This window comes from Anomalospiza imberbis, chromosome 1, assembly GCF_031753505.1.
Source record: "Anomalospiza imberbis isolate Cuckoo-Finch-1a 21T00152 chromosome 1, ASM3175350v1, whole genome shotgun sequence".
NCBI lineage: Eukaryota > Metazoa > Chordata > Aves > Passeriformes > Viduidae > Anomalospiza > Anomalospiza imberbis.
The window spans coordinates 4,424,805-4,452,014 of NC_089681.1; the positions used below are offsets into that span (position 1 = coordinate 4,424,805).

General features: G+C 40.3%; 1 protein-coding gene across 3 annotated transcripts in view; it reads left to right on the plus strand.

Moving 5' to 3' along the window:
- Positions 1 to 1,215: 1,215 nt before the first annotated feature.
- PTK2 (protein tyrosine kinase 2) overlaps positions 1,216 to 27,210 on the plus strand; it is a 194,823-nt gene continuing 168,828 nt past the window's right edge. For 2 of the 3 annotated variants that reach the window (XM_068180039.1, XM_068180049.1), the window contains exons 1-2: positions 1,216 to 1,347; positions 16,212 to 16,270. The gene's annotated coding sequence lies outside the window, so the exon portion shown is untranslated. The remainder of the gene's footprint in view (positions 1,348 to 16,211; positions 16,271 to 27,210) is intronic. The other variant, XM_068180099.1, reaches the window with a different exon arrangement.

A 27,210-nucleotide genomic window follows, 5' to 3' on the forward strand; every position in this document is an offset into this window, starting at 1 on the left:
CAATGCTTCCCATGAAAAATATTCTTCCTAGTGTCCATCATGAACCTCTCTTGTTGCAGCTTGAGGCCATTTCCTCTTGTCCTGTTGCTGGTTGCCTGGGAGAAGAGGCCAACTCCACATTTCATCTGGAATGTCCAGCTCTGGGCTGCTAAGTACAAGACATGGAGCTCCTGGAGTGGGTTCAGTAGAGATGATGAAGGGACTAGAACATCTCTCTTTTATGAGGAAAAGCTGAGGGAGCTGGGGCTGTTCAGCCTTGAGAAGATTTGACTGAGAAGGGACCTCATCCCTATCTGTCAGTGTCTGCAGGGAGGGGCCACAGCATGGACCAGGCTCTGCTCGGTGTGCCCAGCAATGGCACCAGAGGAACGGGCAGGAAGTTCCACCATTGCACAGGAAGGGTGTGGAGTCTCTTTCACTGGAGATATTCCAGAACTGTCTGGACACAATTCGTGCCTGTGCTCTGGGATGACCCTACTTGAGCAGGGAGGGTGGACCAGATGACCCCACTTTGATGCCTTCCAACCTTTCTCATACCATGATCCTGTGATTTAAGACTTACGTTTAATTAAATATACACAAAGACTCATGTGCATTCAAATGCTGTGGTCATTTTAAAGTAAATTCCTATTATTTCCTTGAAAGAGATTATCACAGACTCACATAACCATGGAATGGGTATGGTTGGAAGGGATCACAGTAGGTCACAGAACACAGAATATTCTGAGTTGGAAGAGACCCACAAGGATCACCGAGTTCAACTCGTAATGGCCCACACGGGCACCGAACCCATAAGCTTGGCGTTATCAGCCAAGGCTCTGCCCAGAGCCATCTGGTCCAACCTGCTCAAGCAGGGTCATCCCTGAGCACAGGCACAGGGACACCTCCAGGGAGGGAGGCCCCACAACTGGAATATCCCAGTGTTCGAACACGAGAACAACTGAGCCAGGACAAGGGGTTAAACTTCACCTCTTCCCGAGCAAATTCTCCAGATCCCGTCAGGACCTGCGCTGCCCCGGGGAAGGAGAGAAGCAGGGAGGGAGGGAAGGAGGAAGGGGAGAGCCCTTGAGGCGGGCGCGCCTTCCCCACCTCCCCCGCCTCGCTCCCTGAGGGGCGGCACCGTGACCCCCCCACAGCCATGTTGGGGGGGGCAGCGCCGCATCCCATGGTGCAGCGCGCCGGGAGGGCGGGGAGAGAGGGACGGAGGCAGGGAGGGGAGGAGGAGGAGGAGGAGGAGGGAGGCGGCACTGCCCGCGCAGACCCTCCGGAGCCTTCTCCTCCTCTTCGTCCTCCTCCACCGCGGCTTCTCTTCGCCGCGGCGCCGGAGGCGGCCGTGCCCGCAGCGCGGTGAGTGCCGGTGGCGAGCGCTGCCCGGGGAGGCGGTGGGCGAAGCGGCCCCGATTTACATCACGGGGATCGGGTGTAGGGGGGCAGCGGCGTCTCCTTCCGTGTCCCCCGCCCCAGCCCCCGGCTCGGGGAGCGGCGGCGGCTCCGCAGGGAAGGGGAGATTGTCCCTGGTGCCGCCCGTTCCTGTGTCCCCGGGGAGGGGCTGCCGCGGACACCGGGGCGCAGGAGGCACCGCGCGGTGGGCTGGGGGTCTCTCCGGGCAGAGCCGCTTCCCTCCGCGGGAAGGCAGGGTGGGAAGGGGATGGCAGAGGAGGAGGCTGCGAGGAGAGGTTATCTGTGGCCCGCCTGCCCCGTCCTCCACCCCGGGGGATCCGGCCGCCCCCTGCGCCCTGCCCGCCCCGCAGCCCCGGCCGGTCCCACCGGATGTGTCGGGAGGCGGCGAGGTGGAGCGGGACGGTCCGTAAAGTAAACAAAGGGAAAGGGAAGGGAGGAGGAGGTGTCCCCTCGCTGCCGGAGCCGGGCCCCCTGGCTTTGCCCCTTCCCCACCTCAGGCGAGCGCGTAAATCCGTGGCTGCCTCTTGGAGCCGGAGCGGTAGGGCAGGGGAAGTGGTTGAGGTTTCTTCTCTTTAGGGCTTGGGGTTTTTTTAGGTGTGTGGGCTTTGGGGGTTTATTTTTGGTTTGTTCTGGTACTGCGCTCGCTGGGACCGTGTGATCCAGAGATAATCGGGGCAGCGCTCCGGTCCCTTGACCCGGGGACAGCCCCCGGCATCTGCGGCGGGGAAGGGGAGCGGCGTCCCTTCAGCGCGGCTCGGGTCGGCCCGGTGGTGCCACAGAAGTTGGATCACACACAGAAGCCTTTGCGCTGCTTGGAGAAATGTGATATTTTTTTCTTTTTCCGGTTGTAAACCTGATTTTGGAGTACAGTGAGAATTGCAGCTGTAACAGAGAATCGTTCACCTCAAATCCCCGCAACTAATTGTGGAGCATATGCTGTGCGTGTCCAGTTCTCACATCTATTCTCCTCCCAGACCTCCTGTGCACTGGTGATGCTTTTTTGGGACAAGGGGTAGACTTTACTCTTTGCTGTCCCGTTCTTTTTTTTTTTTTGTTTTCTGGCTGAAACAGTGTTATTTCTGTGTTAGCTGCCTCGCAGTCAGTCCTATTCCAGTGCTATGGGAGCAGCGTATCCTGCAGGCCTTGGCACTGGAGCAGCGTCAGCCTGGAGCCCAGTTTTTGTCAGTTTCACTGGATAAGAGCAGTGCTGTAGTAAAGGCATTAAACAAAAAGTTCACTTGTAAAGAGAAGCATTTGGGAATTCATATTGAAATGTTTAATGCAAATGTTAGTGTAAGAGTGAAGTGGTATTGCAGTGTGTCTTTAAAATTCACACTCTGTTGGCATTAGGTTGTTTGATATATTTTTCCCCCTCTTGGATTAATTGGAAAAGTCTCACATTCCTCGAAGCTAATCTGCCTTTATCGTCTCTCGTTCTGTTAAACTTGGGTAAGGTCAGGAGGGCAACTGGATTTGGGCCAGAAAACATTAAATGTTACACAGCTATTTGGAACAGTTTGTTGTCTCACTGATGTTGTCCATGTCCAAAATTCCTCCACTTCCTTTCTCCACCTGTCCCTTTTTTTGTTACCCCTGAAATCAGGCTGTTACCCTGCCCCCTTTTGTAGGAACACCTTTGCCTGTGTGGTGTGATTTGTGGAAGGGGAGCACAACCCTTGGATTTCTTAAAGTAGGGTTTGTGGCTGAAATTCTGTACAGTATGTGTGTGTGTATCTTTGAGATCAATCCATGCAGGAAATTTAATGGACCTAAAATCTGGGATCCTCTTAACAGAACAAAAAGGGAAGAGACACTGGTTGCTGGACAAATTGTCTCTCACAGTACTGTAAAACTCTACAGGTAACACAACAAGAGAAAAACAGTTCTGAAACTAATTTGTCTTTTGTGCGATTATGTCTCAAATGCAATTTTCATGGAACATGGCTGGGGTTGATGTTTGTGTTGGTTGACCTTTTGTTTTGCAGGAAGGTTAAAATGTATACATGAAAGGAAAATGACATAGTGCTTATTTGTCAAAAGCTCTATGCTGGTTTTGGCCTCAGCCTCGGGTTTTAAAGGTACTAAGCATATGTAGGGACGCAGCAGTTAACTAGTAGCCTATTAGAATACTTCATCCAGAAAGGAATATTAGAATAACACTCATGTCTTGAATGTGTTATTTGCTCAATAGCTTTAAAAATTCTTTCAAGATATCTAGTGATGTGACTTTGTTTCAGAGTGTGTTACCTGTTGTGGAAAGGGCTTTTTTTTTTCTTTTTTTTTTTTTTTTTTTTTTTTTTTTTGTAATATAATGGTTTGCCATATGAGTAATAATTGAATGGAGGCTCTCAGTATTTGAACTCAAACAAGCTAATAGATATTTTGGGGAGGATGATAGGAGGAGAGAAAAGCAGGAGTGTTTTCTAGAGATTAAGTAGTACAAGAGGTGGCTTTGATGGTTTAGGAGATAGTGTTCTGGTTTTTTAACGCATCTATGAATGTGGTGGGTTGGTTTTTCCTCCACTAGAAGGGTAACTAAAGAATTAATAATTTATTTCTTGCCATTTGTATAACAATTATTTTTTTCCCTGGTAGGCACTGCTGTATGTAGACCTCCAATGGTCTTTATTTTGATATAATACTAATAATTACAATACAGGCTTTTCCCATTCATTTTACATCTTTTAGGATTTATATCAAAGTGCTTTTCTCTATGAAAAAAAACTTTCTATCTTCTCAAAGTGTAGTTTTGAAGAATATTGGTAACTATAAATAGGTTGTAATTTTGCAGTTAAATTTCTATAAAAACACACAAGATTTGAATAGTCTCATGTAGTTTTATTTGTCTTAAATTGGACCTTTGTACCTTTATATTTTATGTAGATTACTGCCTAAAGTGTATTTTCACATTCTGGATAAATGTCAGTAACTGGGCAGAAGGTGCTTAAAAAGGCATTTGTACTGGATTCATATTCCAGCTTTATTTCCTGGTGTGACTGATATTTAGCTCCATCAGATGTGGTTTCCAGACTAAATGTGTGTTTCCTCTCATCTCATGTTGGTGTAATTCTAAAGTTTCAAGTACCACAGACACCCTGGACATAGTGACTTAATTTCTTGAAAAGGTTTTAATTACAGGTCAGAATTTTAAAAACTGCAACAAAGAAATCCTTACTGCATCACTTTGAGTTCCTGTATGGAATAAGAGCAGAAATGGTGAAAAACCACTCTAAAAGTCAATTTAGAATGCATTTATTTAGCACCTGAACTACAGTGATCCTTGTGTCCCTGAACTTTTGCAGGATACATATGTGCTAAAAGCTGTCTTTTTTATTCTAAGTGTTTGGGGGGAAAAAAACAAACAAACCTAAAACCATGATGCAGATTAATGCAACAGCAGAGTTTATAAATTGTTAGTAATTTGAAGTGAGTCTCTTGGTTTGTATATAGTGCCACTTAAAAGCCTTGAAAGTTGTATGTTCCACCAGTGTTCAATGAATGTGGTTTATTGTGTCTGTCACAAAGACAGGAAGCTGAAAGAATGGGAAATTAAGTGGCAAACATGGTATCCAGATAGATACCTGGGTTTAAATAGGGGATTTTTGGGTGTAGGAGAGGAAGGACTTCTATGGAGATGATAGAGTAGATCTTTGTAAAAGCTTTCATTCCTCATGTCCTGCTCTCCATATTCAGGCAGAGGTTGATGGCTAATAAGAAAAACTGTTGAAGAAATGGTTATTTAGGGGCTGAACAGTTTTAAAAGCTGCATGTTTGGGGTTGTAGCCTTTAATGTTTATGTTCTCTATCCCATTCCTTTATAACTTCTGTGTTTTTTCCACTGTGTAAGCTTCCTAATGTAGGAGTTTATTGCTTGTCCAGCATTGTGCTCCTGATGCTGGGATAAAAATCTTGTATTTGGGCAGACTTCTGAGTGTTAGGGCTTTTATTAAAAAAAAAAAAAAAACCACAAAAGCATAATCAAACAACCAAAAGCACAAAACCTTTGTGTGGCTTGATCTGGTTTTCTGGATTTGTATTAAAGCAGACACAAGAGAGACAGCTGTGATTACCCAGGTGTGTAGTAGCTTTTCAAGCATCCCCATGCAAATTTCAGCAGTTCAAAACACCTTTCAGCACATCAGAGGGATGTGTGGATGGAGGGAGTTGACTCGGGGAATCATGTGTGGAAGAAAAAGTTTCTGAGGTGACAGGAGAACCACAGAAACTTATTTTTCTCTGGCTCTGACAGTGCTTGAAACATGGAGATGCAGCTCAGTGGTGGTGTCAGTGGTTCATGGATTAGGAAGCAAATGGAAGATAGTTTTTGAAATCTGCTGTACAGGGTTTGAAGGCAACTTCTGTCAAGTAAAAATCTGAATGGAAGAGGTAATTAACAAGTGCTGAATGCAGCAGGCTTTGTTAGAGGAGGTGTGATTCACTTGCAGTAGTCTGAATTCTGGGTGAATTTAAATGTTCTTCAGCTCTACAGCAGTCCATGCCTGAATTGGCAGAAGTCTCCTGGACTGGATTTCCTTTTTTGCCTATAACTTCAAGATTTTTTCCTCTCCTCTGATTTTCTGCATTATTCCTCTGCCCCTTTTTGTCATGTTCAGTGCAGAATGAGCATATGAAAGAAGTTATAAGTAGTTTTTGTTAGCTTCCTCTTGCATGGAAGCATTACTTTTCGTTTTTCTTCTGGGAAGGCAACCTGACAATCATTCAACTCTGTTTCATTTTCCTGCAGAGTTCCAACTTGGTAACAGTGTAGTATAGGTCAGTTTAGAGTTAATCCCTCTAATGTTGGCTCTTTCTCTGCTCATGGAACTGCAATTTAACTCATTTCAAGACCCTAAAGTAATTTCCTTCCTTTTGCCCAGAAGTGTATAAGCAAACCCTCTGCATCAGTGTCCTGCAGCCACTGCTGTCAATCCAGCTATGCTGAACAATAAATTTGGAAGATTTAGCCTGTGTATGTGTCAGGGGTCCTTAAATGAGGCACTTGTTGCCTTTGTAGAGATAGAAGTGACTGAGCTGAAGCTGTTCCAGTGCTTGGGACAGTGAGAAAGGGGTCAGAGGGCTCTGCTGACTCTGAACTGCTCCTGCTTCCTGCTGCCATGCTTGGGCCTTGCATTGTTTACCCACATACAGAAATTCACAATTCCTGCTTTTGTTTTATTTTGGTTTGGAGGAGGAGAGAGGGAGCAGACTATCTGAGCCTCTAAAGTGTCTTTGGAAGGCAAAGATAATTTTTTCCTGTAGTCCCATTGAAGTTTGTAGGAAGGATTTGAAACAGCAGATTATTTCTCTTTTTTTCCTTTTTCCTTTCTTTTTTTTTTAATCTTGTTTCCTGTTTTCTTTGTGTAAATAATTAGGTTTCAGGGCGATACAAGAAGTTTAGTTTAGCAGAGGCTCTGAATGAGTTAAATGATGTGTCTGAATGCACCTTTTTAACCAGGTATCCAGTTCTTTTCCCAGGCCTTAAGCACTGCTTGGACTCTTCAGTGATACAGTCCATGAGATGTATAGTAGCCAGTAAGGTCTCTGCTCCATCAGCATTTCATAGGTAATCTCCTAGCAGTGCATCCAAGTTTACTCTATTGAAGGTACTAGTGAGAGACTTAGAAATCCCAATGTCTGAGTTACACCCAGTGGTGGAGATTTACATCAATCAATACCTGTTTCATCCTGTCTGTTGTAGGTTTTATGCTCAGCATGAATACTGAGGCAAGTTCATTCTCAGTAATACTCTACAGCCTTGAGATTGAGAAATTCTGTGATCATCAAAAGAGAATTTCCTCTTACTGATTTCAGGCAATCTTTTAAATTCTTTTTCTATGAAAGATAGTATGAAAACATAAAATCTGCCACCATTTTCTTACTTGCACACAGGTATCTGCTATTGATTTCTTTTTTTTTTTTTTTAACTGGGCAGTTCCAGTCTTTCTGTCTTCACAGGAGCAAATAGTCTGTGTTCTGGGTTAGTATGCTGGTATTTTTATTGTCTACTTTTTTTGAGGAAAGGTTAATACAGAAAGAAGAAAAATAAAGTTACTGTTTAAAAGAGTACAGTTCCTTTTTATTTTTGGTTAATCAACCAAGTTGTTTACCGGTTTCCCCCCTGCTGATTCTAATACACTTTTCAAGCAGAAATTCCTTTTGCTAGTGGCTGAATTCTCTTGTGGTTCTTTTATGCCCGGGTGTACCTCAGGTTTTAGCAGTCTTCTGCATCCCCTTTGCTGCTCTACTGATGCTCTTGTAGTGGAAGCTCTTTATAGGCAGAGTTAATTTGTAACAGATTTCCCAGTGTAGGCACAAAATGGATGTATAACAGGTACCTTTGTCATTCAGTTGTTGGAACTAGCTTTTTTGTAAAGAGGTGAACTTCATACTTTAGTTTGGTATAAGTCCTTTCCCCTCTTTCTTCACCTTTTCCCCTACCAAGTTCCAGAACTTGGTGGAGGTGGTGGTGTATTTTTGCCGTTGTCTAGGACCCTTCATGCCTGATGATGTTGGTTTTGTCAAGCAGTGGTGCAGGCAGCTGGGAACCACTAACATAGTCACAGTATCAGAAGTTGGGACTAATTTTATTTCTCCTCTTGTGGTTTCTTCTTTTCCTTTCAATGGCAGATTAATTCAGTTGCTGTGTTGTTGTTTATTTCCCTTTAATATAAGGACAGCGAGCCCTGGCACAGAACCACCTCAATTCTGAGGTGCTTCCTGTGGAGGGTTTGAAGTGCCTGTCACCAGGAGAACACAAACCGTGATGTTGGATCCAAGCTGTTAATTTAAGGTGCCATCTTACAGTTTGGAATGAACCTTGGCATGGCCATAGCAGTTAATTCATCTTTGTCAGTGTGCTCCTTATTCCTCATCATGCCTGATGCAGAACTGTATTTGCTAAATAAGATAAATTTCATTTTACAAGTATGGCAGAAGCAGGCCTGATAGATAATGTATATATAGAATTGTAGCTCCCAATTAATGAGCCACAAGTTGAAGAGTTCCATTTTTAATTATATCAAAAACTATTTAATATTGTTACATTTTAAACTTGTTTTCCATTGCCAGCTTTCACCCAGGAAACCTTCACAGACTGCTGACATGTGTTGGTCTCTCGCTCTCAGTGAAGCTCTTTGCAAATGTTACAAATTACAGTTTCAGTTCTTACTCTGGTGTTAACAGCTCCATTATGGGAACACTGTTAATTAATGGCTAAAGAAGTAATTCTGAATTTTTATCAGCTCTCATTTTCTATTTCAGGCTTAAGCACTATATCCTAGAGGCTTCTAGATTTCAGTTAGTTTATTAATTATCTTGTCATTTCCACTTCAGTTTGTATAAATCACAAAGCCGGCTGTTTTTTGCACTTGTTCAGCTCTATAGCCTCTGTTACTACTCTGTGTGTAGTGCATTTTGAATTTTGTTGTTCAAATGTTCTGCTCAAAATATGCTTTTAAAATTCTGCAAGAGGTGAGTGAACTGGGATGTGCAGGTTATTGATTGATGAGTGCTCAGTTTGTGATTAACCTCTGCTGGTGCAGGTAAAGAAATGTTCTGCTGTGGTGTAGCAGGGGGGGTAAATAATAATTTTTCTGCTGGATTCAGCACTGGTAGGATTTAATTAGAATTCTGTTCAGTTTTGGGCACTGGACATCAAGAAGGGTTTTTTTTTTTTTTTCAGATGCTTTTAGTAGCCAATGCCTGAGAATATGACATCCAAGAACTGAATAAATTAAGATGCTAAGACTTAACAAGAGAAAAGAAGTTATTCCCATGCATTAGGCTACTACGAGTATAAAGATGATAAGGGATTACAGGGACTAAAATGAGCATTAGTTGACTTAAATAATGGGACCAGAGACTTGGGTTGCTACTTGGGGAGGAAGACTTCTGATTCTAAGAATAACAAACCAATGGAATAGATTAGGGAAGGGACTCATCCCTGACAATCTTCAAGAACAAATTAGGCATCTGTCAGAAAGGAGATGCTGTTCATTCCTATCTGAGGAGTGGCAGCCTGACAAGGTGACCTCTTGAATCCCATCCAGCACTGATTTTAGTGATGAGAGCAGGTAAAGAATGTGGGGTTGTTATATGCAGAATTATGGTGGTAATCAAAAGGTAGCTGACAGTAACCCCAGCAGCTGAGAGTCCTCTCTGAGCTCCTGTGCTCTCTGTTATCTCTGCAGTTGCCTGAGACTGTGCAGCTTTGATGTGAGCCTGTCCCAGGCAAAGCAGGTTGTGTTTCCTTTGTGGAAGGCTGGAAAGGTCATGGGGAGACAAACTTTTCTGCAAATGAAACTGTCATGTTCTTCTGCAGATGTTGCCTACACAAGACTTGGAAAACAGCATTATAAACTGGTTACTGATGGTACAACAATTCGTTTAGCTGCTGTTTTATCCAGTTTCAAGGAGGAAAACATGCAAGACTTTTAAAGTGTACAAACAAGTTGATAAAGTGGCCTTAGGATGACTGTTCTTTTTTCTTTTAGTGTTGCCCTTTAATTAGTTACAATAGATTATTCTATAATAATAAGATTAGCTTTGTTTTCAGAATAATAGGAACTTCTGTTGACTTTTTTCTTTGTTTTTCTGTCAGTCTTTCACTCTTCACTATAATAATTTGTATTTGATGTTTTACCACTAGGCTTTGTCTTAATCATAACTCACATGAATCTGTTTTAAAGCGAGTCAGAATGTTTATCTGTATTTTGGCATGGAAGGAACAAGTTGCTACTGAGATTGGGAAGCAAAATTAAGTAATCTTTAGTGGAAATGTGTGTGAAGACAAAACGTAATCCTGGGTGGCTGTACCTGGTACAGCTGCTGCTGAAAGCTGGAACTCATGGAGCAGCCTGCATTTGAGATGATCCTTAGGATAGATTAAATTAAAAATTAGAGGAAGAAGCTGTTGAAATTAACACTTCAGTGCTGCATCTGAGTTTTCGTTGTGCCTTTGGGCTAAAAGGTGAAGCTAAGAGTGTGTATCTGTGCAATGTGTGGGAATTAGTGTAAACTGCTGTGTTCTGGGGAAATGAAGGTAATTTAAGAACCCCTGAATTGGTGTGGAAGCCTTTTTCTTGTCATCTGCATTAAAACCTGTTCAGTCTGTTCTAAAAACTGGTTTTCTTGTTTAGGATTGTTTTGTGGGAATTGTCTTGTAAATTGTGGGATTTCAACTGGTGACTGAGGGGAATCTTCACCAAGGAGGAGGACTGCAGTTACTATATTCCCTAGTGAATATGTACAGACATTGTTTTATACATATTAATCAATGGTTATCAGGAAAAATCAATCAATTTCCATAGGGGAAAAATACTATTTTTATTTTGCCCATGTATTTTGGTGATATAATTTGAAGATTGAAATTTATAAGAGAAATAGTGGAAAAAAGTATATGGGATGTGTTTTTTTGGGAGAATATTCTGTTTTGGTCTCTTCTCAAATGCTTTGTGAATATTAGGTTGAGTTTAGTCCCTCTATTTTTTGGGTTGTGGATAGAAAAAAAAAATCAGTCAGAACCTCTGTAAAACTTAGTCAAAGAGTGGAGTCCAAAGGAGGAGTGGGATGTAACACTGAATTCACTTCTGTTCCATTTCCTGCCTGGAGTTCCTGACAGTATTTCATTTGTATAAGAAATTGTGCTTTGGTACTCGGGGAATTTGCTTCCTACATGAATTTATTAAATAACCAAGTGAATTTTTTTGGAAGATTAGGCCCCTTTAGAGGAAGCTGGTGTGCAGCACACGATAAATCCTCAGATGGGGATTTGAATGAAGCCAAAGTTGAGTTGTGTCACAGGCTCCCAGCCCCTGCTGTTTCAGCTCAGTGAAGGGAGGGTTTCTTTGTGCTCCTCTCATGCTCTTCTAGGGCTTCCAGCAGCCAGTGTTGGGCCTTGCTCTCCTTTCATCAGAAGAGGAGAGGGAATTCTTCAAGAGAGGTGTGTCTGACATTGGCTTCATTTTACAACTGAATCAGCTTTTTCTTCTCTTAAAGGCAAACAAAACCTTTAAACTGTTTTCACAATCTGAAGAGAGTATTGAACAGAGCTTCCCTTCCTAGGAAACAGATTTTGGAGTTCTATAATGTATTTATCTGTGTGGCTTTTTGGTGTTAAATGGGGATTGCATTGAAGTTCTCAATTTGAAAAGCCTTTGGTACCTCTGTGGAAATAGATACTGAGCACCAGTATTCTCAGGTGGGAGTAGGAACATTGGTCATATTATGCCGAGGAGGAGATCACAGAGTGAAAGTACAAAAAGGGTGAGGACTGCACAAGTTGTGAAAATAAATGTATATAAAACATATTTCTGTGAATACGTTACTCTTGAAGTTGATAGAAGTTAAAAAACAAGGCAAGACCTTGTGGGTAGCTGGGTTGAGATTAGTTTTGGAAAGGCAAGATGAAAGTGGTGAGTTTGAGAAAGGATTTGGAGCACAGTCAAAATGAAGTGGGGAGGGGGAGAGTGGTGCCCATGTGCATATAATGTGAGTACTTAATGCACAGCTGTCGCTTGAAATATGATCGTTTTTTGGACTGAGTCTGTGTTACAGCAGTTTGAAGTGTTATGTTGAACTTGTGTTCTATGTTGTTAAAGCTCTGTCTTTTTAGCTGATTTTATCTGATGGCTCATGTGAATAGGAAGTTATAGTAAGTATGGACTCTTTTTTTGTGTGTGTGTTTTTAGTATGATATGGAGTTGAGCTCTTACTGAAGTTTGTACTTCTTTCCCCAGTTAAGTTACAGCAACCTGGTTAAAAATTTCTGGAGAAGTACTGGTAGTGCAGCTTACAGTGCCATAGTGGGGGTGTGTTTTGGGGTGATGTGCTTAGGCTCTATGTTTAGGTCCAGTGAGGTGTCCAGATTCTGCTTCATGGACTATATTCTTCTGGTGGCCAAACCACTATGCAATAGTGAGATGAAATTAGTGCTTGTATGCTAGTTATTCTGAAACAAGACTATTAAATCCTCACAGCATTGTCTGTGCAAACAGTGCTTTTGAATCGGTCTAGAATTCAGTAATTGCCCTGACTGTTCTGAGGTTTCTTCTGAGGTCATTTGTTAATAGGTTATACTCAGGGCTATGTTGTAATTATTCTTTTGCATGGGTCTGTTTTTGCTGCTGCTGCTGCTGCTGGAAGTGCTCCAGGCAGGTCTGCTGCCCAGTTCACTGCTTGAGGTGTGGGGCAGTGGTGAGATAATCTAGGGTTGCATGGATGTACAAGTTGGAAGGGACCCAAAAGGACCATTGAGTCCAACTAAGGCTGGGTGCCATGATTGCTTCCTTGGGGAGCCTGTTCCAGTGACTGACCCCCTTTCCAGTGAAGAACCTTTCCTCATGTCCAATCTGAATTCCCTGTGATGCAGCTTCATCCCCCTTTTTTTGTGTCCTAAATATATATGTTCATACAGACTACATTTTTTCAAAAGACCTATGGAATGCTTCCCTTCCTATCTTGTTAAAACATTAAATCTTAGATACTTTCTGCCTCCTTAAAACTAGTGGCTGGAGAATAATTCCCTATGAACAGTGTACAGTTCACTGATGGAAATTTGTTGTGGTTGCTCAGTGACTGCCAAAGTTCAGTTGATTCAGTGGTTTGTGCAAGATAGAGGAGAGTACAGCCACAGGAGTAATAATGTTGCAGATAACTTGGCTATAATTGTCTCATCTCTGCTAAAGAAGATATTACTTGTGCCCAGCAGTTGCTGTTCCTGTTCTTTCCCTGCACTGACAAGAGTCTTTCCTGTCTGCTGTGATCTTTGTGGAGTTTTCTTTGACTCACTGTAGAGCCAAAGGGGCATCATCAGAAACCAGATTAACTGTTCTGTAAAGATAAAAATGTTGCAGTGCATAAAGTTGTTCATTTGCTTTGTTGCTGTGAATCAGTTTGTGGAACCACTACACAGGGTTAGGAGAGGGAAGTGAAACAAACAATGTTGGTCTTTAGTGGTCCATCTTTGGCTTTGTGGAGATTTGAAGTCATTGAGGTCACTGCTGTGTTGAAATGAAGTGGAGAATCTGGAAAGGGGTTGGAAGGAGAGGTATTTGTGTGTGAAAAGAGTGAAGAGGACAAATTTTCTTGAAGAGAACAATCAAAGAGCTTTTAAGGTAGCTGGAAACATAAGGAAACTGAGGAAGGAGCTCCATGCTTAGAAGATAAATTAAGATTTTTACTCCTGGATACTGGTAATTGTCTAATGGCTCTGTGGTGTCCTTGGGGAAGGAGTCAAATTAGAGAGGGAATAGGATGATATTGGAGGACAAAACTTAAACTTTCAGGTCTTGTATGTGGACATGTAGATCTACACATAAGTTATCTTTTAATTACAAATAGGTAGAATTCTGTGTTGGTTTTAGGAGGAGAGTAAGGGATTACAGGGGTAGATAAAACAGAATAAGGAAAAATAAGGAAGCAAAACCAGACCAAGTGGGTGACTTGCAGCTGGTTGGGCAAAGCCTAAAAGGGAATAGTTTTCCACCACAAAAAGTGTTAAATTTAAAATTTAAATATTGCCCCTTTCCTGAAAACCTTTCCCATGTGGGAAAAGGTAGAGAAGTTTCAAAAGCTATGAAAAATACCCCTCCCCTCTAATTTTTTTTCCCCTGAGCAGATGTACTTGATTGGGTTTGTTTTATTTTTAAGAAACCATTTTGTAAGATCCATAGGTTTTTAAATTTTTCTTTTACAAAAAGTCAAAATAAAAGCACAGATCTTCAATCCAAACCATTTTACATGTTTAATCTCATATTGACCACTTTAGAAGCTTTCAGCATTTTATCCCTATTAGAAGGAGACTTATTGGTCTTTTAAGAAGTGTTACAACTGGTTGGACTTGAGTTTAGCATAGGAGAGTTCTTGTCACCACTTGCTTCTTAAGTAATTGATGAATGAAGTAAATCAGTAAGTAACCTGTGAAAACAAATAATGGGAAGGTGTGCCTGGAAAAGGCTCTTGGTGTAAGGGAGAAATGATCGCATGTTTGGATTGTCCTGACTGCATTACTTGTAGCAGCTAATGAACAAACGAGAGGCCCTTTATCTGTCCTCTGGGATTGCCTTCCAACATCAAATCAAATCACAGTGCCATGCATTTGTACACTGAATTTTACACATGTGGGTGGTTCTATTGAAAATCAGTGAGAGAACTTGTGTGGAAAATTTAACATGTCTGCAAGTGTTTGCATTATTGATGCCTCAGCAATTAAAATAATATTTTTCTAGCATTTGGTGCTTTTTTGATGCTGTATGTAAGTCCCATGGCATTACACAAACAATTATTTCAACTAGTGTTTTAAGGATCCTACTGATGTAACTTCCCAGAGTAGGGAAAGGTCATTACTACTGCCCTTGGAAATTAAAAGTAGCTTTTGCCTTATCAGAAAACATCTTCAGTTAAATCAATAACTGCATGGGTTTCTCACTCTGAGAAACAGTCTAATGAGCAATTTGCCTTTTCATAAAAGACTTGCCAAGATACCATTCCCATTGTGTTAATTATCAGTGTTTTTACAAATTGTCCCATATCATGACTTATTCCATAAAAATGTTCAGAGCAGGCATGATTCTGGGGAAAGCTGTTGTTTGCCACTCAGTCTGGCAGAGGTGGTGGGACAGCCTGACTTAGCAGATTCTGTGTGAACCATAAAATCAGGGTTTGGAGGCAACGCCATTCATTTTATGGAGCATCATCAAAGCAGTTCAAGTTCTTGTTGATTTTTTTTTCTTTATGGTATGAATGTGTGTTTCAGGTAAATGTCTGTGACTCTTTTTTCTTGTTTTCATGTTGAAATTAAAGTATTTTACTTCTCCCCCGACACGTAGTTTTTTATAGCTTAGATGAAAACTTAAGAGAAACTGTGCAGAGATTATTTGAACTTTTTATGCTACTTTATCTCATGAGATTTTTTTGTGGAAATCTTTTGGTGGCCCTTATGTGTGTGGAAAATTAAGTATCTAAGATGAATACAGTTTGGGAAACAGTTCTTAGAAATCCAGTTTTAAGTGCATAATATATAAGCTTGGACTTTCTACTGGTACTGACTTTGTCCCTATAGTATATATTTGTTGGAAAGGGAAAGAAGAAAAACAACTAGCAAAGTAATAAACTCAACTCTCTACATTACTTGGCTCTGGAATTCTTATAGATCAATTGTTTTCTTTAAGAAACAAACCCACAACTTTCTGTGTGTTATGTATGTATTGAGCAATATCTATATATTTGTTACTTCAGCTGAGAGCTGGCTCGGCTGCCCTGTGATGCACATACCCTGAGGAGGTAAATGCTTTTCACTAGCTCCTCCCACACACTTTTTATTTTCCAGGGAAGCACTTTCTAATTCTGGATCTGGATGCTGCTAGTGTTTTGAATCACTCAGCGCAGTTTTCAGCACTCAATTGTTTTTGCTATTTAATGTATATCATCACTAATAAAGGTTCATTTCGTGATGCTTTAACTCTCCTCCTTCTTCAAGATAACAAATCCATATAACTTGGGAAATTTTTTGTTTGCTTTCATGGGACCAACAGTATTTTAGACAACTTCTGTTTTGAGTTCAAGTACAAGTCTCTGGCTTCTACTTCTACAAACTTCTTCTGCGTTATGTTTTAGGTTGGGTTTTTTTTGTTCTTTTCCTAAGGTCTTCCAGCTAAATAATCTGCACTTGTAAAATAGGATATGTACTGCAGGTGGTTATCTTGTCTTCATAACATGAATATCAGTTAATTTGCTCCTAAGTTTTTTAGATGTTAGACTATTTTGACATTTGTTAAGAAAATACCCTAATGAATTTTAAATATTTGTTTCAGATTTCATGTTTCATCCTGTATTGAGCACCTGCTGCTGAGAGCTGGAAAGTCTACTTAGGGTATGTACAACAGCTAATGATTTCAGTTTCACACTGAGTTTTATTCTGGGTAAAGCAGGTCAAGATGAGATTTTCTTGTTGTTTTTTCCTTGTAATTATTGTTGAAAATCCTGATTATTAAACAGTGGGTGTTAAAACAGAATTTCTTGGTTTGTTTTTTTCCCTGAGCCTCCTGGAATTGGCTTTTCTCTGACAGCCTGTTCATGGTCCTTCCATTCAGCCCGAGGGTACAGAGGTGGGCAGACCTGTGCAGCAATCAATTTATTGTATATGGGAGGAGTTTGCAAAGTGTTTTCTCACCTACCAAAGCCATTTGGCTGCAAATTGTCTGACCAGTCCCATGTACTGCCTTTTGGAGCAAAATACTAATAATTCTCTATTCTTATGTTCTGCTTTTCTGTAGTATAGAAGAAATGGGTCTTAATAAAACAAAATCCTTGCTGTAGGGGGTGCATGACCTAATCTGAAGAAGTTTAGCTGAAAGCAGGAGTAGAGAAGTTACAGCCACAGAATTCTTTGTATTATAGGAATTTATTTCTAGTCTGAATATTTTTGATTGCTTGTGACACCCCCTGTCTGCAGGGTGAATGGTTATATTTGAAAATTTCATTTTTACTCCTCTGTATAGTTGGTATTTCTGACTTCTGCCTTTACTGCTGCTTGTATATATGGATGTCTGAATATTCTTACATTTGAGTGTGGCTAGAATAACTTGTTGGATCCTTATTTTTGCTCTGTGGTTTGGTTTCCCCCACCTTTCTACAACTTTCCCTGTGGTTGGTGGTTTGAGAGCCTGTATTAAATAATTTTTTTTTCTATAGGTTAGGTTTTGGCAGGTAACAAAATTCATCTCCTGCTACTTCAGGAGCACTTTTGAATCTAACTTGTGGATGTAGTTACCCTTATTTAAAACTTTGATATCACCTGGTTTAGTCTCTGTTCTTGCCTGGACTGTGATACACTTGAGAACAAAGGAGATGTGGCTGCTTGCATTTCACATGGAGCAGACCCCTAATGGGACTTCAGGTTGTGATCCATAATACATGTATTTTCATCTTCAGGGATCAGCAGAGGGTCACTTAATATCTCCTGACCATCCAAATTGCCAGGGATTGATGTCTTTATTCTTCAGTAGCTTACTTCTGGATGTCATCAGCCTTTCTTAAACTTCAGTTTTCAAGTTTATGATGAATATTTGCTTCTCCTCTCCAATTTCTCCTTTCCCTTTTCTGGTATGGGATGGTGTTTGTTTATATTATGCAGTTAGTTTTTTCCAAGGAATTCCATCTACTCTTACCACTCCAAAGAAAAAGTTCGAATGGCTCAAAAAATAGTAGTCTTCTGTTTTGTCACTTGAGTTGGAAAAAACCCAAAGTATTTCAGTTTGAAACAATACTGGTATTTTTCTCATTTAAAATCAAAATTTGTAGCCTTATGCCTCATGTTAAGTCTGACTTACAATTCAGATGGAAACCCAGACACTTGAAAAATATTTCCTGGACATGGAAAACTAATAGTGTGGGAAATCAAAAAACAAGGGCAAGGGGGTGGGAGCAAAATATTTTATCATATATAAAGGCCTGCAAATCAGATCTGTGATTTCAGGGGGTTTTTAATGCTTCCTTTAATTTTGTTTGACCTTTTGAAAGGAACAGCTCTGACTGTCGTGATGTTACAAGCAAAAAAGTGCACTTGTATGTTTTTTGAACTGAAGCCATTTGTTCCCTAGAATATGTGGTTCTAATGAGTCATATCCTGGTAAAGCCATGACAACAAAGTATTTATTAGTTTGTTAGGTAAATATCTTGCAGTACCTGCCGAGATAAGACTTTATAGAAAACCAGCCCAGTGAATAGCAAGGCTGTGAAATATAATGTAGAGTGAGAGGAAACAGTGAAAAATCTTAAATGTAGATTGCAAGTACTTTTGACTTGTCAGGTTTCTATTGAAGTCTGAATTTTTTTTCTAATTTCTGGCTGGGGATTTGGTAAGAGGAAGGGATTAGTGCTGCTTGCTCTTTGAAATAGTATTGTGTATGCAAATACTGCAAAAACATTTCCAGTGGAAGTGACAAAAAATGTACTGCATCTCTTACTTATCCAGCTGCTTTTAAAACTGTTACTTTTTGTACATATTGCAAAAAGTCAAGCTGTTACTTGTACCATGATAGTCTTGTCATCATGTGATCACATACTTTGTTCCACAGGCTTATGACCTGTTTTCTCCAGTCCCCTTGTCTGTTCATGGCAGTATTCAAGCCCTCCTCTTACAGGATGGAGTTTCCAAGTGTGCTGTGGTAGTGCTGCCTTCACCTATTCATCCTATGGTTTTATTAGTATTTGTACTGGATGGAGTCACAGAACTTAGGATGAAAGGTTTCAATTTTGGGCTCAGACATGCCTGTTTTTGTTGTAACATTTAAAATTTACACTCAAAGCAGATCACTCGCTGATTTGACCAGCACTGAAATCGCTTGGCAGTTCTGTATTTAACTCACCAGGTATCAAGGCCATGAAAGAAAAGCAAGAAACTTGACAAATTGACTCTGCTAACATCATCCAGAATCCCTGAATGCCTGGAGGAAAGGAGGCTCGGGGGGACCTTATTGTACTCTACAGCTCCCGGACAGGAGGCTGTAGACAGGTGGGGATCGGGCTCTTCTTCCAGGTTACAAGGGACAGGACAAGAGGAAATGGCCTCCAGTTGCTCCAGGGGAGATTTAGATTGGATATTAGGAAAAAATGCCTTCACCAGAAGGATGGTTAAGCATTGGAGCAGGCTGCTCAGGGAACTGTTTGAGTCCCTGTCTCTGGAAATATACGAAAGATACATAGATGTGACACTTGGTGACATGGTTTAATGGTGGCCTTGGCAGTGCTGAGTTGATGCTTAGACTCAATGATCTTAGAGGTCTTTTCCAACCAAAATAAGACTATGACTCTCAGATAATGAGTGCAGAAGACACAAATCATACAAAAGGAAGGGATTATGAGCAGCAGTTCTGTTTAGCTTTATAATTCTGACTTACTCCTCAGGCCATTGTTTGAGTATGGTATTGGTGCAGGCATTGTGTAGTTAAAAATTTGTCATTTTACATGTACTTATTGTGTAATTTCAAACCAGTCACAGCCATTGACAGTAGGTGTTGCCAGCCCTTCCACCTGAGGAGCAGCTTCCAAAGGATGTTCTCTGGATTGTATCTCTACTGCAAGTGACTTCAGGTGCTTTCCAACTTTATGGTTTTATTACAGGTGGAATTAAACTAGTATTGGATGAGAAACCTTGTTGTATCCAGCATAACACTTGTTTAAATACAGTATTGCAGATGGAGAAATTAATGTCCCTTTTTATGTCTTATGGTTAGAACTACTTCCCTAGTGAAATCTCAGAGATCTGTGTTCTTGTGTATTTTGGATGTTATGCATTTAATTTTGTTTTAATACATTCAGGGCTTTTCTCTTGACATAAAATCTGTTTCAAAAGATTTCAGTTGGCACTTGAAGGTGTAAAGAACAACCACTGTTCTCAAGTGTAAAGCTAATTAATGGATGTTGCTCCTTGCCAGGAAGACCGACATGCTTATAGCTCCTCCTGGCTTCTGGAAGTGGAATTTTGCTGGGCTTTCTGACTGGTTTGTTATTCTGGACTTCTGGGTCATTGCAGAAAGATTTACTTTGCCACCAAGGTTAGGATAAACTTCAGCTTCTTCCAGGGAGGCTGGGCTTGCACATATGCGAGTTCAGTACAGAACATCCTCTTCTCTCAGGCTGGGCCCTTCCAAGGGCTCTGTGCTCTGTCTGTGCTGACAGGCACCACCAGGGTTTTCAAAGCAATGAGCTTGGATGTAAGGAACACAAACCACTCTGTGCGGTGCCTGATGCCTTTCTGAGCCCTGTCCTGGCCTTTGCTTGGCACAGCTGATACTCCTGAGCCTGTCCCCAGAGCAACTGTTGTCTCTTACAGGGGATTCAGTGGGCTTGGGAAAATAGGTTTCAGTGTTTAAAGTATTGTCCTGCATTGTCTCATCCCTCCATGGAGTTCAATAAAACTTCAGTCTGTCTGGATTAGCTTGGAATATGTTGTGAGATAGAATGAAGTAGAGCTTCAGTTTTCCCTCTGGAGGTGCCAAAGGTCTTTTGTGTCCCAAACAAAATATTTGTTTTGGTTGTTAGCCCTCTTGTAAATGTGAATAGGGAAACATCTAGCAGAAAACAGTCTGACTCTGTAAATAGTACTGCTGTGTAATGCAGCTTGGATGAGCCTGGAGCAGCACATTCTGATGATGCCAGGGATAGCCATGCAGTGCTGCTGCTGTTCTCTTCCAGGCTGTTTAAATGGCAGGTATAAGTAATGATATTCTAGTTATTATTTGAGGTAAGTTTGTAGCTCTGTTACTTTGAGAACACTTAGCTTGTTCAGTGGTAATGTATAATTGCCCTTTGATCCTTCATCTTGGTTAATGTGTTGAAGTCCACACTGGCTGTTGTTTACTGTAGGAAATGCACAAAAATGTTTAATGTTGCCCTAGGAAAGTTTCTAAAAGCAGCAGGATATTCTGAATCTTTGAACAAGACCATTGTTATACAAAATAATCAGTGATAATGTGCTTCTCACTGCTAGGTGGTAGATTTCTTAACTTTCCAGTATATCCAGATTTCAGATACTTAGTGAATCAACTCCCTATCAACATTGCTTGTCCAAATATACCTTAGTCTATAAGAAAGAAAACCTGAAGAGAATTTTCTGAAAACATAAAAATACCAAAATTCAAACCAGATGGATTCAAGTCTTTTCAAGGCTTAAAAATTTCTATTTTTTACTTAAAAACTGAGTGAAGATTTCCAGGCTTCCTGTTCTCTTTATGGCAGTGTTGGTTAGTGGTGTAGCATCTCGAGTTGTAGTGTGGGGCAGATTGTAATGAGTGTCTGTACAAGAGAAGGCACATTAGGGGATACAAATGTACTGACATGTCATAAAATATTTGGAAAAAAATGAAAGACCAGCTTGATAGGCAGCAGGACCAGCAAATGCAAGCCCAGGGGTTGCCAAGGTTGGTTTGTGTGTGCTGTGTTAAGGGTAGGATCTGGGTTATTTCCTGGCAGACATTCATGGAGAACTTCCTCTGAAGGGAAGTGGGCTCAAGTGCACTTCCTGACACGTGTTTTAATTAGCAGTGCCTGGGAGGCAGGGAATTTCATGCCTGGTATTTTAGCCTAGCCCTTATCAGCACTGTACAAAGTGAAACCATTACTTACCTTCCTCATTTTTGGCACACCCTGTTCACAAGTACTAACAAAATACTGCTTTTTTATTTATTTCCCCCTTTATCTCAGTAGTCTTGATAGAATCACAAAATATTCTGAGTTTGAAGAAACCCACAAGAATCATTGAGTCCAGCTCTAAAGTGAATGTCCCATATGGGTACCAAATCCACAACCTTGGTTTTATCAGCATCAATCCCTGAACAACTGAGCCAACAGTCCTTGTTCACTTTTGCTTTGCTAAACCCTCCCTGTTTTCTCTGGTATTGCTGTCTTGCTTGTAATCTCATTTTGTTTATGCAGGGTTGGTTATTCTTTCCTAGTTTTAAAGCTGGTGGGGAATCATGGGATGATGTTGGAAGCCTCTGATGTGACTCATGTGTTTCTAAGACACATCAGTTACATGCAAATACCGTGTGTAAAGCCTTTTAAATCAGCCTGACTCCCCTTTGTGCCTAGATGCCTGTAGATAATTTGCTTTGGTTATTCTCTGCTCCTTTGAGATGTTGCATCAGTCTTCCTGATGCATCACAATTCCTTATATGCCAATTTCTTTTGCAACTATTGAGTTTTTGAAATAATGCAGTGTTTTCATGCACTTGAGTTTCATTAAATCAATTTTCAATAACAACAACTAGCAAAAGTAGTGACTTATTTTTTATGCTTTTGTGTACTGCCCACACATACTGCTGTCTTGTGTGTAGACTAGGTGACTGTGAGAAGTGATATGATTTCTTTTATTTCTTTCTGACCAGCAGCTGTGTATCAGTACTCTCTTTTCCAGGCAAGAGGTAAAGCAGACAACTTGAATTCCCTGTCAAGAGTCCAGACAAATGCAGCTTGGGCAGCATTTTTTTAGTAAGGAGGATGAAGAGTACACAAAGAGGCAATAAGAGCCCATACCTGCACCTGAAAATGAATGCATTAAAGGAGATGAAATCTTCTGTACCAAGAGGGAGCCTTGATCACCTGGCAGGAGTTAATAGCTGTTCGGGTGCCACTGAAATGCTGCCCTTTAACAAGTGGAAAGTTTATTGTTAGCAATCCACTCCCAGCTGTGTTGTGGAAGGTGCAGTCTTTAAATTGCTAACCAGGTTTCCCATTAAAAAAAAAAAAGGTCATTTCTTATTTTAGGGTTTAGATTGTGCAGAGCAAAAGGGCACATAAAAAGTCACGGTTGTCAACAGGACTCCAAGTTTAGCATTCCAGGTTATTTTTGTATGTATTGTAAGCAGGTGGCTGTGTTGTCATTTCCCTCTTTCAGGATCAGTCTACTCAGCTGAACTTTTAGGAGAGGATGGTAAAAGCTTGGCAGAATTGTAGCGAGTTTTAAGGTCCAAAGGAATTGGGGCAGCTGTAATCATGGAATTCTTCCTTCAGCCCATTCCTTTATTCTAAATGATCTCTGTTAAGAGCAATATCCAAAAGGAGTGATAGGCTTTTTCTAATAGTAAAAATACATGAGTGTTATACTTCCTTCTGTTTCTGAACGGCTTTTTGTGGTTCTTTGCTAGTAGTAATATTCCTGGTAGTCTAAACTGTATTGTATCATAGTTATTTTAAACAGAACAATTCAGGCTGTAATCCTATGCCTTTAATGTGACTGATGCTGACTCTTATAAATCCCTCTACATACAAATTTGCATTGGACTCTTAATATTGTGAATAATTTACCTTAGAAGCTTCTGCATAATTATTTTTTGTTTGGAAAAAATCCCAAGCAAGCAGGATTTTAATTTGCACCTCCTTTTTGTATGGCGTTAGGGGCTCTGTATGAATCCTTCTTTGATACCTTAAAAAAAAATTCCTAGGCATAGGATGTGTTTGTATCCAGTCTGAGCCTTGTGCTTCTACTCTATGCTAAATCCTAAACAGGAGTGGCCCTAAATGAAGGTGGTAAATGAACAGTGACTTCTGCATCCTTTTGGAACAGTTTTTTTGGTGACTTTGTTTTTAATTCAAGGCTTACTTTCTCTAGGAGATCTTGTATTCATATAAGTATTCAATGAAGAATAAAACATTTTGTGTTTATGGTGAAATCTGGGCTTCAGTTCAAAGTGTTCTTCTTGATAAAGTCTGAAGAGAAGCCAAGCCAAAGCTACCTGGAAGATTTTCTTTGGGGGGGTGTGTGTGTATAAACATATGTGGTGTGAAACTTCCACCAGCTACTCTTCAGCTTTTTGAAGGGAAGGGTTAAGTAAGAACTCCACAATAAATCCAGAGTTAGAGTGACATAAAAATCACTGAATCTTGATATTAATATAAAGAATTAGTGATTTTGGTGTTACTTTTGATAATAAACAGTTAGCTTTGAAGACATAACCTAATGCAGCTCTCTCCTGATAAAGGAGAAAGAAGGACATAAGGGAAACAGTCATTTACATTGCTTAATATCCTGATGGTCTCTGTATTCGTATGTCCATATGTCCAGAGAATGCTGCATTATCTGTGTACCAGGAGCATGAGAAATGGAGGTGAGAAGATGCCAGTTTGGCTTTTCTGACTAAAACACCCACTAAAGAATCAAAGAAAATTTGTGATTGTTACATTCAGGGTAGCATCACACATTGAAAAAGTAGCTGAAATGTTAATGCAGAGTTAATTTTTCTGTTGGCATCTAATGCTTTTCTGATGTAAGTTCTGCATTTCCTAATTTTTAGTGGGCAAGGTAGGGAAGGAGTGTTGCATTCAACTGGGTGCCTCTATAAAGTCACTTCATTCAAATTCCTCACCTGGTTTATATTTTTCAAGAAAATATTTTATTCCGCAATTTGCATCTGAACCGTGAAGTATTGTCAGAAAAAAATCCAATTTCTATATAATTTTAATGAGTTAGATGGAGTTTAAATTTGTTGATTTAGTATGTAACTCTTTTTTCCTGTTTTTTTGAAATAATTTTTCAAGATAAATGACTGTGAATCTGTGAACATTTGAAAAGCATTTTGTAGGAAGGACACAAAGTTCGGCCTCAGGGCTAAAATTTTTCTAGTTAATTCTAGAAGGTTACAGAAACTGAACAAAAGGCTGGTTGCTTTTGGGGTGGCAGAGTTATTGTTCTTCTCAGGTCTGTTAAGTGGCAGCAATGTCGAATTTCTGCACATTGGCCCAATTCAGTTAATCCTGGTTTTCATGTTTTAAAGCATCCATGTTTTCTCTGTAGCTGATCTGAGGGCTAACTGATGTCACACACAGTCTGTTCAGGAAATCCTGGTAACTTTGCATTTTCTTATTTTACAGTTCTCTCATATCATTAAAATTGCCTAAAATGTGTTTTGAAGCAAGGGCATGTTTTGATCTGCCCACTGTATCTCAGATTTCTGAAGAATACAAAAATCTGAAGGCAGGGTGGAGTCAGGGATGTGAACAGCCCAAGGACAAGAAAACCTCTCCAGTACTACAATATTCCTTTTGGTAGAAAGAGAAATATGCAGGAAAAATATGGTCTTGGATGATGCAAATAATGATACACATGAACCATTTGTAACTTAAATGGGTTGGTTGTTCACAAATTTCTGTTAAAATCAGGAGGCATTAAAAGAAATTACATTGAAATATTCATCTCTAATTGCTGAGGCTGTTGGTGTAGTGCATGTTAGAATTTATTTCATTTTGTGGTTTTAATATATACTTTGTACATAGCTTCTGATAAATTTTTAACTTCTACACAGTGCAAATTAAATATTGATTTGTGCATTGCTGGGTTTTGAGCTTCAAAACACTTATGAGTTGTGGTTAATTGATCTCCAACTCCATACTAACACATGGAGGTTCTGAGACCAAGGCATCTGAATTATAAATTACTGTGTGTTCTACACACATGGTTCATGTATCTAACCAGTTTCACAAACTTAACTAGGTTTTTTGTGCAATTTGCTCTTCAAAATGCCTGTAAATGTGAAAGGAAAATAAGGATAGAACAAAATAAGAAACAAGTTACTGCTGGAAAGTTTTTAATACAAAGGTAATTTTAATTGCATGTAAAATCTTTGAAAATTCTGCATTCTTACCATTGACGTCCCTCTCGTGTCATTCAGTTTCCCAAAGACCCCAAAAGACCTAGATTTTTCTGGAGCTTTCAGTCACAAATTATCAGTGTTTAGGCATTTCTCAGGGCTACAAATCCAGCCCAGGAGTGTTCCCCAAATAGGTTTCCAGTCACTTAGTCTCACAACTTAATACACAGGAACTAAATAAATTTCATAATCTGTCATGTTTTTCTTGAATTAGAGGATTTTGTCCGTAAAAATAAATTTTTGTGGCTGCTGTCTGAGGCCATATAAGTTGTTTTTAATATTTTATGCTACTTAAAAATGTTTGGATTTGTTTTAATTTGGTTCTTAATAATGTTAGAGATGGCCAGAGGACAACAGTTGTAGCTCCATCCACCAGCAGTTTATAAAGAGACAAATGTATCTATTCATGATCTTTATGAAAGGGAGCATCATTTTGTGAAAAAAAGTCTGTATTTGCTTATCCTCACTGGAAAACCCAACATATTTGCATTTTGAATGATTGTAGTTTTAGGATTTGGAATAGAGGCCAAGGAGACAACAGGAAGTCAAATCCTCTGGAACTTTTAAGTCCTGGAAGAATAAAGTCAGTCCTTTGTTTCTCAGTATATCGTAATATTTTTGTACTTTGAGGAAGATATGGAGGAGTTGGAATTTTATTATATTAGTATTAACTTCTACAAAAGCCAGTCTTTACAGAAGTAGACATTCTGGACGTAAGACACTTCAGGAAGGTGAAACTCAGCAGTCTTTCATTGCACTCTTGCTTTGGCGAGAGCTTTTAAGTTGAGTTGTGGCAAAGTCACCACTGAACCTCAAAGCTGCATTTCATGATTTTTGGAACAGTGTCTAACAGTGTTTAAATTTTAGAGCTGTAGGTAATTACCAACCTGTTGACATTTTCTAATGTCTACTGACAGATATGACAATGTCTTCATTAGAAAAGTCTGTGTGGGAAATACCCGAAATCCTTTTTGGCTTTGCTTTTTGTGAGGTGAACTAAATGAGTGTTAGCTGGTACACTGTAGTCATAGATCACTGGGTTAAGCCTTTTAGTGTCTGTGTTCTGTCACAGGTAGTTTGGACCTGATGTTGCCCTTGTTCCCAGCACAGAAGCTCCCTTGGACAGGATGAAACCATGGCAAGTCACCACCCCGACATCTCTCTATGGCTGTGTTATTAATGACAGTATTGTCTGCTGTTACCTTGGTTTCCTAAATAACAAAGCTTGTGCTGCTTGCCATCTCTCTGTTATCCTCTCCCCCATGTACTTTTTGATCATGAACTGGTTCCTACCAAACTCTGCAAGAGGCAGAAGCTTTGAACCACAGCTGAACGGAGCTGCTGATTTCAGGCTGCCGACAGCAGCATTCATACCCAGGACCATGAAATCATTTAGGTTGGAAAAGACCTCTGAGATCATCAGTTGCAGAGGTCTTTTCCAACCTAGATGATTCTGTGATTTCCCCTTGGATGTCCTCCAAACTTGGGACATTTGGAACTTTGAACCATCCAGAGCACTGTGAAGGAGGGAGTGGGGGGTCAGGTGAGTTTCAGAACTGTGCTGGCTTTGGATAAAGGGGCCACAGTGATGCTGGTGGTGCCTTCTGCTTGCTCAGGGGTGTTCTGAACACTGCCATGGTGTTGAATATAAGGGTGTGTGGTAAAT